Raw genomic sequence first — 19,069 nt, 5'->3', positions numbered from 1 at the left:
TGTTGTGCTTCTTTTGTTATAGCGTTCTACTCTATCCACCCCAAGAGCCCCTGTACCTTGAGAAAGTTGGCCTCCCGGCCTCTCAATCCTGGTTTGTTTGCTGGGCACCTGAACCCAAAGGGCGACGAGCATATGTATGTAAGGGCCCCTGATGAGTGCGCAAAGGCCCCCGCCAAACAGCATTTGAGAAGTCCCCCCCGCGGGGCAACAAATCGTGTCTTTTTACCACGTACTTCCACCCATGGCTGCTCAACCTCATTCTGAACATCCACATGTACATCCATGTGCTGGGCATCATGTAAAGGAGCATCATGCTCATCTTCCACGGGCAACTACTCATCAACGATATCCTTGGTAGCAACAACTTGTTCTTTCTTAGGACATTCGGAGACAAAGTGGCCCATCTCACCACATTTGAAACAGTGGCCAGCAAATGTATCCCACCTCAATTCATACATTAAAGGTTGCAGCCCAGCCATATTGACACGCAAATGTGTCGGCCTAGGTCTCCGAGTATCCCACAACATGCATAGACGATTTCGGTTTCTAGATGTCATTCGAGGCACCACCAAGACATCACCGATACCTCGCATGAGACCTGGTAAAACACGCCAAAACATTGGTGGGAATTGTTTCACTTCAACCCAAACTGGGCAAGCCTGGCATAACATATCTTGGTACTCTGCCATAGGCTTCCACGGAACCACATGAACCAACTGCCCATCCAAAAAGAGTGGCACCTGCTCCAAGACTGCCCTACGGGCTTCCGAAGTGCGAAAAAGTATTTCATAAAAGCCTCTCGGACCATCATAAATCTCCTCAAGTGCCTCAGGTGACACTAAGCGGCCCAACCATGCTCTAAGACGAGGCAAGAACGGAATACACCCAGTAAAGAAGAAGATAGCAGCACGATCATGAAAATCTGCTAGTTGTTGTAGCAACAAAGGAGTCTCCATGCATACATCAGCCACACCACCATTATCTACTGCAGCCATTTGCACGCTATTTGCCTTCACATATTCTTGCAGAAGCTCACCAGTGATCTGCAGCAAACGTGCAAACTTCGGAGAAGGTACCTGAGAACTTTCCTCTACATTCTCTCCAACATTCACCGGAGTGTAGCTTGCATCAACATCAAGCCTTTGACGTTTTTGTTGCTCCGAGGCATCTGAAGCATAACCCACATCCTTCTTGATCATCTCCTCAATAAGATCCATGTTAAGGCTATTGGCAGCCATGCCACCAACAGCAGCCGGGTCATCCAAATCCATGTACAAAAGCAAAGAAAGCCCGTTCTCTCAAACCCTAATTCAGCACCTAAAAACCCTAATTCAGCACCTGCAAACCCTAATTCAGCAGCTGCAAACCCTAAATCAGTAGCTGCAAACCCTAAATCAGCACCTTCATAGATCGATCCGCGTTTTGGTCTCTCTCTCTCTCTCTCTCTCTCTCTCTCACACACACACACACACACACACACACACACACTCTCTCTCTCTCTCTCTCTCTCTCTCTCTCTCTCTCACACACACACACACACACACACACACTCGGGAGTGCACCACTCTACAGCTTTTTCATCTCTCTCTCTCTCTCTCTCTCTCTCTCGGACATGATGTAACATTTTGGTCTCATAGGTCATTTTGGCCTTTTGAAGACATCAATATAACTTTCTTTCTTTCTTTGTTTTTCTTTCTCTCTTGCCCATCTAGCCATCACCCTAGTACCATGTAAACCAACACGGTATTAGAGCACATCTGGACCCGTGAAGAATAGGAAGCACGCGACATTCTCCCTGCCCACCTATATACTGGTTGGTGTAGAACCCCCCATCTCTCTCATCCGTCCGTACATCTTCTTGCCGCCCAACTGTCTTTTGCAATCATGATCTTCCCATTGCCGCATCTCTTAAACACGTCGCCAATATGTAACATAGCCACTTCTGCTCTTGCTAGCGCATCACTTGCTTCTGCCTGTTACCGTACCCCCCTGTTGCTCGTCGCGAGCCTCTCCAAGTCAACGCAAATCGTTGGTAGCAGCACCATGAGCACTAGCGCACTCCCGTATCTCTAGAGGATCTCTTGGATTTGAAGTTGTTGGGTGGAGCATCTCCTTGGACTAGTGGGTCTCATGTGTCTAGCTTGCTGCACTTGGATCGCTCTGTCTAGGGAGACGGGTGCCTCTTCTAGTGAGTAGGGGCATCTGGATCAGGGCTATATCGTGGTCATCTCAGAAAGGGCTTCCATCATGGGTCGGATGAAAGAAACCCATGATGATGGGTCGTGAAGTATTTGGGGTCTGTCTCTATCCCTCTCTGCATAGCGGATCTTTGTGGTGGCACAACTGAATTAGGTAGAGTCCTAGGCATCGTTAGTATAGGCAATCAATGACTTGAGACACTCCATAAACCTTGTTAAAACCTTGAGTCCTTTTAAACTCCCAAACTGATGCCATTCACACTATCCACCATGTCCCCGTGCACACCTGCATACTGTCGAGAAAAACATAGGGTCGTGACAGAACCTCCTGGATCTGTCTGTGTGTAGTGGAGGGCCTTAATGCTCGGGGTTGGGGGCATGCGGCTTGCAATGGAATATCTCCTGCATCTCGTAGTAAGCCGGACATCTAAACATATAATGGGCCTCATCCTCTACGGCTCCCACGGTGCATACTCTACATATCATCTCTTGTGGGACATTCTTGACTTCACCAGTCTCTCCTCTCAGGCGGTGGGAGGATACTGTGAGCTGGCCAATCGTGATACACATAGCATGTGACATGTGTATTTGTATGTACCTCAGGATTTCCATGAATCCATCCTAAGAGTCTCAAGAAGTGATCTTTGTAATCTATGATGGTGACACACATGCCTGATGTATGTGTATTCCGAGTAGATCTAATCGGTTGATCTGGTTGATATCATGTTGTGAGAGGTCGAGGTAGGGGGAATCTTGGTTGTATTGGGAAATGGGGGGAGACGTTCCATCTGTATGCCATGTGCATGCAACCACTCAACTACCTCCAAATACTATGCATGTATTGGTAATGGTGGCGGTCATGTGGACAAGGAGGAGGGCAATCCAACTCGTCTCACCTGCTCCCCCTCCTTTTGCGAAGTGCATAGAGGATTCTAGCGCTAACCGTAGGAGGAGGCGATCTTTGTCAAGAGTGTATACATGCTGAATGTAAGTGAGTGTCTGAAAGAGGGCATCTATAACCAATGGGGCCTCCCCAAACTATTCACGTATGATGTCGTGTGGTACAAATGGCTTACACTTGATGATGCATGACAACATCATCACGTGTAGCCACTCTATGCTCCTCCACTCATCCTTCCCTAGGCCGCCTCAGAAGGCTTCACACTACATAGCTGTTGGTCGTACTAAAGTGTCAAAGAGCCAACAGTTAGTACGGGGCTCTGAGAAATGTGCCTAGAAACACCCCCTTGCTGAGTTGGTTAGTGGTAGCCACGGTCATGCAAAAGGGGGGGCTTGTAAAAGTGACTCCAAGGTATATTTACTTTTACAAAATCTCCATTCGGGCCTCTCTGGATAAGAAAGATAATCGTGTGGTGACCACATCAGATATGTTGAAGACCATAACCTTGATTTTGCCCAAATTGATCATAAAGTCTCTCTCTCTCTCTCTCTCTCTCTCTCTCTCTCTCTCTGCAAAATCTATCCAATGCATCCAAGTGTTTGTGCAAACCTTGAGCTGAATATGAGATCACAATGTCATTAGCACATATAGTAATATGGGCACTACTGTCTGGGCCAATGGTGAGCCTCTACCTTCGAACATTTCCACAAATATTGCAATCTCATTAATGTATAGACCGAATAGTGTAGGTGAGAGTGGGCAGCCCTGCTTAACCCCAATAGTGCTGCATATATCTCCCGAGACTCGAGAGTCCACTGGGTGTAGCACATACTCGGCCGAGTACTGCTCATATACTGTCATTACACCCCATATATCATTTCATGTGAGAATTGGAGCTCTTGCAGGCGTCCTATAAAGGGGATTGGCAAACATAGTCAAAGGTTTTGCGGAAATCGACAAAGCAGCAATACACACGTCTCTTCCATGACCTCCTTTTCTACGATAGCCTGTAAAGTAAAGATATGCTCTAATGTGAAGAAGTTTCTCTTGAAGCCTGTGTGACTGTGTGGTAGGAGAGTAGGAGAGACCCCATGAGGTAATCCATGGTACTAGTACCTCCACTATGTAGGAAACGTGTAAGGCTGTCTAACTGTGTGGATGCCCCATTATATTTAACTAATGCATATCCCCTATCTCCAAGAAGTGTCTACCGTATGCTATTGCATTCTGCATTTCTTGGTTGGCCTTCCTAGTTGGCCCTCTAGAGGTACATCTTAACCAAGTTAATCTTTGAGAACATAATGGCATCTCCTTGGAAGTCGAATGGCCATACTTGTTCCCCCGCTCTCCATGCATTTAACTCCCCCACAAGAGGCCATCTCCTTGTTGGGAGAACTCTGCAATATTTGCAAATAATGGGGCATATGGGGTCTCCCCTTTCTCTATCACCTTGCATGCAAATTCTAATTTTTTTGGTGGAAAGTAGCATACTGCAATATGCAACACTCTCAAGCTAGGTGTCACGTGTACCCATGCACTATGGTACACGGTGACAAATTGGCTCAGCAACAGTGCAAGAACGCGTACAGAAGTAGTAACCGTTTAGGATATGTTGTCGTATGTTGTGACCCCTTTGTGACCCTAGTCCGGGACATGTAAGGGCACAAGTTACGTAGGTCAGTCTCCGAGCCATAGAGGTCTGTCAGCATCAGGTCAGTCCTCTTAACATACTTTGGAGAATTCTGTAAGTAATCATCATGTAGGTGCATGTAGATATCAGCTTTAGGAGTAGAAGAAAAGCATGGTAGTTGCACTCATGTAGTAGGGGCCAGCCCCAAAGCAGTCCCGAGGAGGGGCAGCCTTGCAAGGGGTATTAAGTACCCGTAGCCACCCTCCATGCCCAGTTGGCAGTCCTTGAGGGCTTGGGCAGCAGTCGGCCAGTCCAGACTACAGTTGGGCCAGGGTTGATGCAGTCAACCAGCCAACAGAACAGTCCACAACCAATGACTAGCATTTTATGCTATTTATTGCAGTCATGGCAGATTAAATACAGGCCAACAACACCTTTTGACAGCCGACCAGCATCCCCATGGACATATAAAAGGCACCTCAGCCCTCAGTCCATAAATGATTAAATCATCAAAAATCAAATCAAGTCTCAAGCAAAACATTCAAGCATGTGTGCTTAGGCCCTCAGCCTTTGCATACTTACAACATTCTTGTTCTTCCAGCCTGAGGCAAATCGAAGCTCAGTCTCTTCAGGAGTTTTCAGCACACCAACCCTCAGTCTCGGGCCGGTGTATCCTCTTCGAAGATAGCTTCACAGTCACCTACAACTTAAGCATAGTTCTGCCCAGCGTTTGGTCACTTTGTCCTTGCGTTTGGCGGTCAATCACAGCGACTTTGTCCACTCAGTCTTGTGGACACAGTTTAGCTTGTATTCATTTCTCCAGAAGAAATAAAGCAAACACTCTTGCTTGCAGGGGTGTCCTTCAGTGGGTAATTTGGGACCCCATCTAGTGTCGTCTCGACTACATGTTTTAGATTCATGTATGCTGTTTAAAGGATTGCTAAAGACTCACTAAACTGAGGTTTAAAGAAGGCCTCGTTTCACATGGTCCTAGCTTGGCGTATGCTACATTGGTATTAGAGCTTGGGACGTGATTCAACCCGGCAACCTAGGGTGAGAGCATCCTGTGGATGGTAAAGCTGAGATCGAGACAAAATACTTGCCCATTCACCATGGCATCAAGCTCCAGAGACATTACTAAAGAAGAAGAACCATTCGAAGAAACGCTTTTGCAAAAAGAGGACGAAGACAACCATAAGTTAAAGGAGCAGATAAGGCAACTCCAGATTCAACTCGAAAGAGTTCAAATGGAAAAAAAAAGTGGCAGAAGTACAGGCGACCTTGGCCCAGCAAGAGACACCCAAAGAACAAAGTTCCTCAATGGAACAGTGGTGTCGATGGATGACAAAAAAAGAAGAGCGAGACCATGAAGCAAGACTGGCCGAACAGCTGGCAGGGAAAGCCAAACGCAAGGCCAAAGAGGAGTGACTGTGGGTAGAGTTGGAAGTGAAGGTGAACCATGAGTGACAGGCCCGAGAAGGCTTGAGGGACCTGTTCCAACAGATACTGTGAACTCTGGTAACTTCTTTCCACACTGCTCAGTCTGAGTGACAGGCCCGAGAAGACTTGAGGGACCTGTTCCAACAGATACTGTGAACTCTGGTAACTTCTTTCCACACTGCTCAGTCCTCCACAACCCCAGTCTTAGCCTCTACAACCGTCATCTGTGCCTCATGGAAGTTCACCAAGTACGATGGCAAGGGCGACCGTTCGGTTGTAACCCAATTCATCCACCAGTTTGTTGCCCATTTTCCACTCTCCAAGATCACAGATACCCAAGACAGTCCATTTGGTGGCTTCACACCTCACAGGTGATGCAATCACTTGGTGGCAACATTGGTCCCGTTTGCACACAGATTCTTACATTGGCTTATCGGACTATGATTGGGACACCTTCGTGTCCGTTTTGTTCTACCTCCGCAGTACATGATGAATCTTGAAGACGAGTTCTACAAACTCACCCAAAACGGTTCCCCTGTGCTCACCTACTCCAACAAAGTGATCACATCAGCTCAATAGTTGGGGAAGTCCCGAGGAGGAGAAGTTGGAGTTCATTTGGGAATGGGATCCAAACATTCCTTTTCCCATTCGCAACTTTGAACCCCAGAGTTATGACAGGGCTTTGACTCTTGCGCAGAACCACGAAATGTAGGCAAGCCTACCGCTCCAGTCACCCCCAAACCTTAGCCGCAGCGGACACAGACCACCTAGCAGAATGAGGTGTCTAACCAACAGTTAGGTAAGGGGGTGTTAGACATCATCCCCTACTTGCTGGCTTCCTATTTGGTGTCCTATTTTAGCCTCTAGGGCTGACCTTGTTAGTCAGAGGGGCTGGTCACCCCTCACTCATATTTTACCCATATTTATTCCCCATTTTATGGTCTTGGGATTTTTCCCAGTCGTGGAGGTCTTTTATCCCTAGTCGGCTGCCTTCATGTAGAGGTATATATAGCCGGCATGCCTCCCTCATATTTTCACTGCTTGCATTGCTTGCCTAGCTTGTCTAGCTGCAGTCCCTCACTTACGAGGTTCTCCCCTCTTGCTTGGGTCATGTATTCCTTTTGATGATGATATTGAGAGCAGGTTCTCACCTGTGTTTCCTCTCCATCTTTCTCGCGCCAGAGCTCAGCGGGCCCCACGACACGTGAGACCGCGATCCAACCATATGGCCACTGGGGAGACGAATCAAGGGGTTCCAGATCAAAGGCTGCCTCAGGCGCTCCTCATCGGTGCCCGGGGGAGTCTGGAAGAGTGACGGCCTCAGATGCGACCAGGCCCTCAGAAGGCTAGCTGCAAAACGCTCCTCGAAGCCTAGGCCCACTCCTCTGGATCGCTGCTCTGTAAAGATCCACTTGATGCTGGGGGTCCAAGGGCCGCTAAGAGAAGGGGTGCGGCTGAGCATCCTGGAAACAAGAAACTCCTTCCACGGCTCAGCGCCTGGCAGGAGGCCACGAACTACCAGCTTGCCAAGCAATGCTCGGCTTTGGCAAATAGGATCAATAATGCCCAGGCCGCCTCTCTCCCTCGGCTGAGTGATCACCGCCCATGCCACCTTGGCCCTGGCGGGCCGCCCGTCGCCACCGGACCAAAGAAAGTTCCTGATGAGCCTCTGCACCTGGCCAATGCACGCCCGAGAGAAGGCCCAGCAAGAAGTGATGTACCACATAGTAGCGAGCAGAACCTGGTTGGCCACAACTACTCGGCCAGCCAGAGATAAACGAGCGGTACTCCAATACAGAAGCTTCTTCCGAATGCTCAGAAGAAGGGGGGCTATCTGCTGCTCCGGAGATATGTCAATGCCCACATAACATCCCAAATAACGCACTGTAGTGCCGGGGGGCAGCCACTGAAAACCGTCAACTGGCCTCCAAGTCGGGGGGGGCATAGAGCTGACCCACAACCCACACGACTTGTGCCAGTTGATCAAAGCGCCCGAAGCTCTGCAAAACCTGTCCATGGCTAAGGCGAAGCGGCGGAGGTTCTCCTCACCCCCCTGAAGATAGACAGTAGTGTCATCCGCGAACTCCGAGTCTAGGAGCTCCTCCGAGGTGCGGATGGGAAGCTGGAGGCCCCGCAAACCTGTATCCTGTGCCGTCAAAAAAGTGCTCATGGCCTCCGCCACAAAAAGAAAAAGAAAGGGCGCCAAGGGGCACCCCTGCCGCACCGAGCGCGAGAGCTGGAACCTCTCTCCGCGCACGCCCTGTATCAGCACCTGGCTATGAGCCGATGTGTAGAGTGCAGAGACCCCACGGATCCACTGAGGGGGGAAGCCCATCCTCTCCATAGTGCCTTCCAAGAAGGCCCAGTCCACCCGATCATATGCCTTCTCGAAGTCGAGAAGGAGCACTGCCAGATCCTCCTGTCGAAATCTAGCCAGAGCCGTAGCCTCCCAGAAAGAGAAAATGTTATCCAGAATGCTCCTATCCTGGATGAAGCCTGTCTGCGTGGAGTGGATGATGTCCGGAAGGAGGCTGAAGCCGCCTGCTGATCGCCTTAGCTAGGACCTTGTAGGCCGTGCCTAGCAAGGTGATCGGTCGCCACTGTCTAATCTCCAGTCTGTCTCCTCCCTCCTTGGGGATCAAGTGGATCAACCCCTCTGCCATGCTGTCCGGCATGACTCCTGACTCCATAATCTCCTGGAATGCCACTCTGAAGCCCCTATGTAAGAGGCCCCAGTACCTCTGGAAGAAAGCCACCGAAAGACCGTCCTCTCCAGGGCATTTGCCCCGAGGTAATGCCTGAAGAGCCTCCTCCAGTTCCGTATCCGAGAAGGGGGAGAGAAGGGAGTGCTGCAAATGGGCCGGCACAACCGGTCTCGTGAAGCTCCAGACTGCCTCTCGAGCCTCTCTCACCCTGTCATCTGCTGGCTCAGCAGAGAGAAGATCCCTGTAAAAATCTGTGGCTATAGCCCGAACCCTGGGGGGATCCACGACAACCTGGCCATCAGCCTGCCGAAGACGCCTGAGACCCTCTCGTCTGAAGCGAGGCCCTGTCGCCTCAAAGAAATCTCGAGTCACTCTGTCTCCAGCCTGTGTCCAAAAGGACGCCCGAGCATGGAATCGGAACTCCACCCTCCTCTCCTCGATGGATCTGATCTCAGTGCGAGCTGACTCCATCTGCTCTGAGATCCAAGGGCTCGTAGGATCCCTCTCCTGGAGTCTCTGGAGGGACGCTAGACTCCTCCGTAGGCTCCGCTCCTGCTCTCTGAAGGCCTCCAGCCGGTCCAAGGCAGCCTGTCTGAGCATCTGGCTGATCTCCTGCAAGCCACTGGCAAGATCGCTGGCTGCCGATCCTCTCCTGAACTGTAGCTCCTGCCAGACCTGCTCAACTCTGATCGCAATCTCGGGCTCCTCTATGAGACAATCTGGAATCCGGACGCTCTGGCCCTGCTCTCCTCTCGTGGGGTCCTCGATCTGGAGAAGCACTGGAAAGTGGTCTGAAAACGAGGAGCCTGCAAGTATGCCCACTGTGCCACCTCTATCACAGGCCCACTCATCAATGTAAAACCTGTCGATGCGGGAAAGGTTAACTCCTGTGGCCCGTCTATCCGAGCGCGAGAAAGATAGACTCCCCTGCAACCTGCCAAACTCCGGGAGAGTCCACGGATCCTGGCCTCTCACCTGTAGCACTAGTTCCTCCCAGGCAGCGAGCTCCGGCCCATGAATGGTCTCCTGGCTGCCCCCCATCCTGTCGTCTGCATCCTCCAGCATGTTGCAATCCCCTCCGAGGCACCAGTGGTCTGCCAAGGGGAGGGACTGCCTAATGGTGCTCCAGAACTCGGCTCTCCCGGTCGCCCCATTAGGGGCGTAGAAGTTGAGGAAGCCAATGCGGTCTTCCCCAACCCGAAGGATGATCCACTGCGCACGACCCTGGACCAGAATGCCAGAGTCCACAACCTCGGATAGAAGCTGCTCGCTGACTGAGATGCATACTCCACCCTGGTTCCCCTGGGAGCCATATGCCGATGACCAAAAAGTGTGACTCTTGCCTGGCAAGATCTTCCCGCAGGTGCGGGTACGCCCGGCAGAAAGGTGGTGCTCCTGGATGAAAAGGATATCTATAGGTCCTCCAACGAGAGCCCTCTGGATCTCCTGACGAAGTCTGCCCCGACCAATGTAGCAGCGATGTCCACCGAGACCCTGGATGTTCCATGAGAGGATCCTCATGGATGAGCTATGGCAAGTGAAGCAGCCTCCACTGGCTCACCCCTCTCAGCCGGCCCGGATGATCTGCCCTCCACTCTGTGAGTCTTGGGCGCCGGCTTGGAGGGAGAATAATCACTGTCTGTCCGGGTGCGGAGTCTCTCCAAAAAGAGGGTGACCTGTCTCTGTGTCCAGCCCCACTCCGCCTTCGCCCTGTCCAGGGCATAGGCGTGAGACCAATCCTCAGCATATATGTATCTAAAGGTAGGCTGCACCCTCGGGGCGGCATGCAAGAGAATCAGAAGCACCGCCTCAACTGAGGTGTGGACCGGATCCGCCCGCCAGTCTCCTATACCAAACAAGCTCATGCGGGCTGAGTGTAATCGGGTCTGCAATAGGTCCGTGAGCCCCAAGTCACTGAAGTGGTGGGAAAACTCCAGTATCTGATCACGCAAAACTTCCTCTACAGAGTTGCAATCCCAAGCTGTGTCTGGGGCAACACTGAGAGGAAAGGAGAAAGCCACCATGCTGCTCACCACAGAGGGAGAACGAGAGGGATGGCACACCACGCAAACTCGCAAGGGCGCGACCAGTGTCTCGAAAGGGCCAGCATCCAACTAGAGGCACCTGAAAAAACCGTAATCCACTGGTAGCCCCATCACTCGCGGGGCCCCCCAGGGGAGGCTGGAGAGAACTCTGTGGCGGGCGAAGCAAGGATCGCCATCTCCACCGGCCCGGAGTGGCGGTGGAACAGCCGCTGGACTGAGCTCTGGCCTACCCAGCTGCGCTGCCCCGGGGCAGTGGGTGGTCTGGTGAAGTATCCTGGAGAGGCCGAGGGAGGGATGGGGGCTCGCGGCGAGGAGGGGGGAGAGCGAGGAGAGGATGGAGAGGCATCTGCCAGAGGATAGGTGTCAGGGGGGGCCGCCGGGGGAGGAGGGAGGGGGGGGGCTGGGGGGGGAGAGGGGAGGGTGGAAGGAGAGGGGAGGGTGGAAGGAGTGCTCTCCGGGTGGGGGGAAGGGGAGCCGGGGGGCGAAGAGTGCGGCCCGGGATCCTCAGGAATCTGCTCCAAGGAGGGGGCGGGGCCCCCCGCGGGGGGAGGCGGGAGCGGGGTCTCCACGTGGGAGGCTCCACCAGCGGCCTCAACGGGCACTGTGTCTGAATCCTCGTCCATCGGGGTGGGACCTGCTGGCCGCCTAACCCTGACAGGAGCATAAGTGCGGGTAGGTGCCTGTACGCCACCCGGAGTCGCCTGTCCGCCAGCCTGTGCTGCCTGCTGGCGTCTGCGACGGTCCCTGCGGGCCGGGCGTTTCCGCCGGCGAACCTCCTGCCATCCGCCAGCCTCCTGGGACTGCGCGGCATCCTCCGCCGGGGCCTGCTCGTCAGATGATGGCGCCTGCTGTGGCGAGCCAGGGATATCCGGTCTCTGAAGTGGATGGCCACCCCTCGGGACTCCTGCAGGGGGTCCAGAGGCGGCATAGCGTGAAGGATGAGTCCCCTTGCGGGGACAGGCGCGTGCGAGATGGCCCATCTCCCGACATGTGTAACACTGGCCGGGGAGGCCCGAATACTCCACGCGCTGTATCATATGACCTCCAGAAAGACAAGGGAGAAGGATCGTCTTCGGGAGTGACTCCGGCGACGGAACCATAACCCGAATGGCCGGGAGTCCTGCTGCCCGAGCAATCACTGAAGCCGCTGTCTGAGGCGTCTCCACCACCTGCCCGAACGCCTTGCCAATGGATGACAAGAGGGGCAAGTACTCCCTACGGAGTCCAGGAAAGCAGATAGTGACGGGGAAACCTGTCGCGCCTGCTAGCGGGTCAGAAGCGGGGTCGAAACCATGAGTCCATCGCGCCAGGAACGCCCGGGATGAGCGGAGGGCAATGGGGCTCCGAGCCAGCACCATCTGAGCTGCCTGTGGGGACTCGAAATCCACCTGGTAGTAGCCACGTCCCAAAAAATCTACGCTGACGATCTTGGCGGGCACGCCAACAAGGCTGCCTTGCAGAAGGTCGCGAAGCTCTCTCCGCATCGGACGGCTACCCACTATCTTGCAGACCAAGGAGGAGGCCTCAAGAGCGGAAACTGTGGAAACAAACAACTGAAGATCTTCAGCTGTGAACTCCAGACGGAGACCGGAATCGGCAGGGTTAGTCGGAGCGGCTTCCATGGAGTCCTCCAAAGGGAAAAAGCCAGAAACCGGGGTCACCAACGGGAGGGACACAGCCCTGCGAGGAAAAAAGGGGAGGCGGAGGGCTACAGGATAGCGGGAGCGCGGGGGGGGGGGGGGGGGGGGGGGGGGGGGGGGGGGGGCTATGGCAGGGAGGGAAGAGAGACGGAAGGGAGGAGAGAGACGGCGGAGGGGCGAGAGGAGGGGGAGAAGGAAGGGAGGAGAGAGAAGGCGGAGGGGGGAGACGAAAGGGAGGAGAGAGAAGGCGGAGGGGGGAGAGAGAAGGCGGAGGGGGGAGAGAGAAGGCGGAGGGGGGAGACGAAAGGGAGGAGAGAGAAGGCGGAGGGGGGAGAGGAGGCGGGGGAGAGAAGAGAGGCGGGGGGAGAAGGAGGCGAAGGGGGTTAGAGAAGCGGAGGAAAAGAAGACGGGGGAAGGAAGCAAGCAAGCGGCGGGATGGCTGGGCCGGCAGCGTGGAAGGTGGCGAAGGAAGAGAAGGCGGGGGGAAAGAAGGCGGAAACGAGGAGGGAGGCGGGGGAGTGAAGGCGGGGGAGGACGTGAGGCAGAAGGCGGAGGAGAGAAGTCGCAATGCAGGCGGACTGGCGGGGGGGAGAGGGGGGCGCGAAGGCGAGAGGCAGCGGGGGGGGGGAGAAGCGGGGCTCGCAGGCGATTCACAGCAGTCGTCGTTCTTGTTTAAACTAGTTTCACTTTCACCAACATTGGTCCCGTTTGCACACAGATTCTTACATTGGCTTATCGGACTATGATTGGGACACCTTCGTGTCCGTTTTGTTCTACCTCCGCAGTACATGATGAATCTTGAAGACGAGTTCTACAAACTCACCCAAAACGGTTCCCCTGTGCTCACCTACTCCAACAAAGTGATCACATCAGCTCAATAGTTGGGGAAGTCCCGAGGAGGAGAAGTTGGAGTTCATTTGGGAATGGGATCCAAACATTCCTTTTCCCATTCGCAACTTTGAACCCCAGAGTTATGACAGGGCTTTGACTCTTGCGCAGAACCACGAAATGTAGGCAAGCCTACCGCTCCAGTCACCCCCAAACCTTAGCCGCAGCGGACACAGACCACCTAGCAGAATGAGGTGTCTAACCAACAGTTAGGTAAGGGGGTGTTAGACATCATCCCCTACTTGCTGGCTTCCTATTTGGTGTCCTATTTTAGCCTCTAGGGCTGACCTTGTTAGTCAGAGGGGCTGGTCACCCCTCACTCATATTTTACCCATATTTATTCCCCATTTTATGGTCTTGGGATTTTTCCCAGTCGTGGAGGTCTTTTATCCCTAGTCGGCTGCCTTCATGTAGAGGTATATATAGCCGGCATGCCTCCCTCATATTTTCACTGCTTGCATTGCTTGCCTAGCTTGTCTAGCTGCAGTCCCTCACTTACGAGGTTCTCCCCTCTTGCTTGGGTCATGTATTCCTTTTGATGATGATATTGAGAGCAGGTTCTCACCTGTGTTTCCTCTCCATCTTTCTCTCTCTTTCTCCCTCCTGTGTTTCCACTTTCCCTTCTTCCGCTGCACATTCTATCATGGTATCAGAGCGCCGGTGATTTTCAGCGTTGGATGCTCCCTCCTATACCTCTTCATATCTGCGTTTTTTCCACCCCTGGACAGACCTGCGTTTTTGCATTTTCAGCAAGGGCAGCAGCACATAGATTGCTGCGTTTTTCTTCAGGTGGCTCTCTACAGCAGTTTTCAGCAATTCTCAGCGTTCATACCCCCCCTGTAGTGCTGGTCGCATGTTTTGTACAGGCCAGTAGCAGCATATTTGCTGCGTTTTTTCTTCTACAGGTTTCTGATGCTGATTTGCTGATCTGAGGCTTGGGTGTACCTATTCCTTCAATGTTTCCATATTCAGCCCCTTATACCTCTGCGTTTTTCAGATTTGCAGCCATGGTTGCTGTGTTTTTTTCTGAACCGATCTTGCTGGTAGCTCTACCTTCAACTGGGCTTCATCTGTTGGACCCGAAGGTACCTTTTCTTCAGCGTTTTTCCTCATAGGAGGTGTGGACACTGGTTGGCCTGAATTTTCAGGTTTGTAGCCCTTGTTTGGCTGCGTTTTCTTCTCCAGTGGACACAGATCACTTGCAGAGGGGGTTTCTTGATTGGATTGTGGCTTTGGAGGCAGTTTGGTACTTGAGGAGGTTTCTGAATTTCTGATTTCAGTCAGCGTTTTGCTGATTTTGGAGCATCTATACCTATGTTTTGTTCCTAGCCTACACGGTTTCCCGGTTTCTACATGTTCCTTGCCTTCTGTTGGCGGTGGAGTGCTATTTTTGCTGGATAGCAGTGTTTTGGTTGCGTTTTGCTTCCCATAGGAGTTTTCTACACTCAGAGGGGGCCTTTCTCCAGCTACTTCACTTGAGGATCAGTTTCAGGAGCTGTGTTGTATCTGTGGAGACATTCTTCTTTGACAGGAGTTTACAGTTATTTGGAGGAGAGTAGTGATCTTTTCAGAGATCCTGAGCAGAGTTTATTTTGTCCGAGCTTGTGTTCTTTGCAGTATTTGCAGAACAAGGAGGGTGTTTTGCCCTTTGCGGTCTGATCCTTTCACATGGATCTTTTATCTGTTGCTGATTCTAGGGATCTGGTTCTACTTCTGGAACAGTCTTCTGCTATCCGTGATGCTTTTGAGGACTTTGTTACCACTGCAGTTTATATTCCTGCTTCCCTTCCTCATTGTGAGGAGTCTACCTCTGCCTCTCTTTGTGATGCTTCTGAGGATGCCCCTCCCCCTGCCAGTTCTGTTGGTTTGTTGTTTTGGAGGATGGTTTTTTGGACCCGGTGGGATGCTTTGGATCTGTGGTGGTTGCTAACCGTGCCTGGGGCACAGTGGTACTTTCAGAGTTTTTTGGATTTGGATCAGAATCAGGTTGGGCTTGTACTAGTCCGACGATATCATTTTTCAGAGGGGGATGTGGAGTCCTTTCATCTTGCGATGCCCACCTCAATGGCGTGTACTTATGTACAGCATTGGGCAACTCATGTTATGGAGTTTGAGCAGATGGACCCCATATTTTCTACAGAGTCTTTACATCTTGCGATGCCGACCTTTTCAGAGGATGCTTTTATACAGCATTTGGCTACTCTTGGTACAGAGTTGGAGCAGATTGACTCTATTTCTTTTGAGGGTTCCAGTGAGGAGCAGTTTGCTTCTCCCAGGATTGGTTATATATAGGATCTGTTCTTGGTTGGTTTTGAGGTTTTTTCATACCTTCTCCAGGTTGGATACACGACATTCGACTTCGGGGAGTGTTCTTACACTTGGGGGTTTGGAACCATTATTTGGAGCAGCACGTCGCAACCTATATGGTTGTTTTCTTCCAGAGGAACGGTGTACCTGGCAGCTTGTTCTGTTGCTTTTGTAGCTGAGTTGCTGAGGAGATTGCTTGTGGAGCTTTCTTGGTACATGTTTCTACAGTCTTTCATCTTTGATCGAGGACGGCTTCTTTGGCTTCTTGGAGTTTGCTCAGCATCCGGTGCTGAGAGGGGGTGTTAGACATCATCCCCTACTTGCTGGCTTCCTATTTGGTGTCCTATTTTAGCCTCTAGGGCTGACCATGTTAGTCAGAGGGGCTGGTCACCCGTCACTCATATTTTACCCACGCACATTCTATCAGGGGGCACCCAACAACATCAAGGAGGGCCTTTGTAATATGCAGCGGCAGTCTTTGTATTGGATGATCCTGTCACACAAATGCTCACACCGTCTTTTGTATCCTGAGTTTCGTGAGTTTAGCAATCCACTTTAATACTTCAAACTTTAAAGAGATGAGGGAGAGATATATGAGAACTGTACACCAGATTGGGTCCCGAATTACCCATTGAAGGGCCCCCTATCCCGTTAACGAGATAGTATTTGCTTTATTACTTCAGAGAGAATGACTGTGGACTGTAGATAAGCCAAACGCAAGATCTCGGAGGATCGGAAGTTTGGCTGAATTGTACACGGCTGTAGAAACACCTCAATGAACTTATCTCGAGCCTATGCACTCTTCCCAAGGGCATGAGGAAGGGCTGCACACCTGAGGCTGAGAAAGGACTGCGGTGGACTGTTCTAAGCTATGTAGCTATGCTGTAAATGCTTATGAATGATATGTTACCTTCACCAGATGACTGTTGCATGTATGGATGATGCACAGAAGGCAGAATATTGTTGTAGAACTGATGCTGGACTGAAAACGCAGGTAGGACTGCTGTAGAACTGTAAACGCAGGGCTGGACTGAACTGAACACCTGCTGGCTATGTTATATGCAGAAAACGCAGAGATGCTTGCTGAATTGGGGTCTGAAACGGTGCTGAATGCAGGCGCCTATGATCTGCAGGTAGTGCTGAGCGGCTGTACAGACTACTGGACTGCTGCAGTGAACTGCTATGGCTGATGGAAGCAAAAACGCAAGATCTCCAGGCTGGAGAAGCAAACGCAGAAGCTCCAAGAAGGTTGGATTAGTCTAGGGCTGAAGGCGGGGATGCTCCTAAGGCTGAGGATGAAGGCGCCTAGCTTTTGAAGACTGAATGAGCCAAGCGTATGGCTCGCATATGGATCGGTTCTTTAACCTTGCAGCCCCATTGATAGATTTTCTCAAGGGAGTGAAAACAAGAAGACAAAAAGTTTCAGTCATCATAGGAAAGACTTCAGAGGCGTTCTTTGCTCTGCAAAAGGCGGCTTCAGAAGCACCAATCCTTAAACTCGCATCATGGGATGATCCCTTAGAGGTGATCACTGATGCTAGTAATCTTGCCATTGGAGCAGTATTGCAACAAGAAGGAAGACCTGTGGCGTATTACAACGGGAAGTTAAGTGATGTAGAAAAGAACTATTCAGTCTATGACAAAGAGTTGCTAGGGGTTATCACAGCCTTGAAACAGTGGAAACCTTTTCTTTATGGAAGAGAATGTACTGTGAAGAGAGACCGCTAGGCCTTGAAGTGGTTACAGACTATGTCAAGTGCCCAGTGGAGTGATAGAGAGCACCGGTGGAGTCAGTTGTTCCAACAATTCGGCGGAATGATTGAGTATGTACCAGGTAAGCACAACCTTGTAGCAGGTGCTCTTAGTCGCAAAGGTAGTATTTAGACAATATAGGAGTCCATTGTGTTGGAGATACAAGGAAAAGATTTAGAGAGTATGAAGACACAGTATGCAGATTGTCCAGAATTTGGAACTTCTTACAGTATGGCCCTTTATTCAGAACCGGTTCATTATACCATTCAAGACGGTTGGTTCTATTACAAGGGGCGACTATGTGTTCTTAGGGAGGAGAGCCCGACACTCCTCCATGATGCCCATGATTCACTCATTGGTGGTCATCGTGGAATCAATAGTACTTTGGAGAAGTTAGAAAGACTGTTTTATTGGCCGAAGATACGCAGGGATGTATACAACTATGTTTCTGCATGTTCCATATGTCAGAAAGTGAAAGTACATCACACCAAACATGCAGGGTTGCTACAGCCATTGCCCGTTCTTGAGGGTCCGTTTCACGACATTTCGATGGATTTCGTTGGACCACTTCCCGCATCTACTAGATCTTGGAATACTCAGTGTATGGTGATAGTTGATAGATTCAGTAAATTTTGTATACTTATACCATGCAAACAAACAGCCATAGCATAAGATATAGCCTGGCTCTTTCTTCAACATTGGTATCCAGTATGTGGTTTGCCATGGACCATTACTTTAGATTGGGATCCGAAGTTTTCATCTCACTTTGGCAAGCTCCGTTCGACAACTTTGGTACCAAATTGCAATTGTCCAGCTCATTCCATCTCTAGACCGATGGCCAACAAACCGAGATTTACAATCAGTTGGCTTTTGATGTGCTTAAAGCGTACTGCCATGATCAGCAGTCGAAGTGGGAGCCTCATCTCCCATTGGTACAGGTGATTCTCAATGACATACTCATCCAGTGTTGGCAGAACTCCTTATGAGACAGCCTTTGTTCGAAGATTTTCATCCCTTTTCATGCGGATGATATCTCCTTTCTTGGAGGCCAACAAGACATCAAAAACTTTTTCAGCCATCATTGAGTCAATCAAAGAGCATCTTACCAAAGCTCAGGAGGCTTACACCAAACAGGCAAATAAGTCAAGGAGAGATGTCAACTTCAAAGAAGGTGAATGGGTATACTTAAGGATCATGAAGCAAAGACTAAAGCAATTGGGCAAGCGCTGTCCAAAGTTTGTCGTTCAGGAGTTTTGGTCCTTTTCCCATCATAAAGAAGATAAGTGATGTCGCCATGCAACTCAAATTGCTACATAGTTGGACGATGCACAATGTCTCCATGTCTCTTGCTTAAAGCGTTATATTGGACCTTCATTGCAGAATGTTCCAAAAGAGCAGCAGCTAGAAATGGTTGATGAAGCAGAAGTGATAAAGCTCGAATAGATGCTTCTACATCATTGGAAGCACGGTTCCGGACGATGACTTCACCAATTTTATACCAAGTTCAAAGAACGAGGGACCCATGAAGCCGTTTGGATAGATGAAGAATTCTTCCTCGAGTAT

General features: G+C 51.0%; 1 protein-coding gene across 2 annotated transcripts in view; it reads left to right on the top strand.

The window, feature by feature from the left end:
- Window positions 1-19,069, top strand: part of LOC147621282 (inositol-pentakisphosphate 2-kinase-like) — a 61,839-nt gene that overhangs the window by 13,559 nt on the left and 29,211 nt on the right. The window lies entirely within an intron of this gene.

Source organism: Cibotium barometz, chromosome 30, assembly GCF_041138505.1.
Source record: "Cibotium barometz isolate CiBa-2024 chromosome 30, ASM4113850v1, whole genome shotgun sequence".
In the NCBI taxonomy this organism is placed as follows: Eukaryota; Viridiplantae; Streptophyta; class Polypodiopsida; order Cyatheales; family Cibotiaceae; genus Cibotium; species Cibotium barometz.
This window is presented reverse-complemented; position numbering and strand designations above follow the sequence as displayed.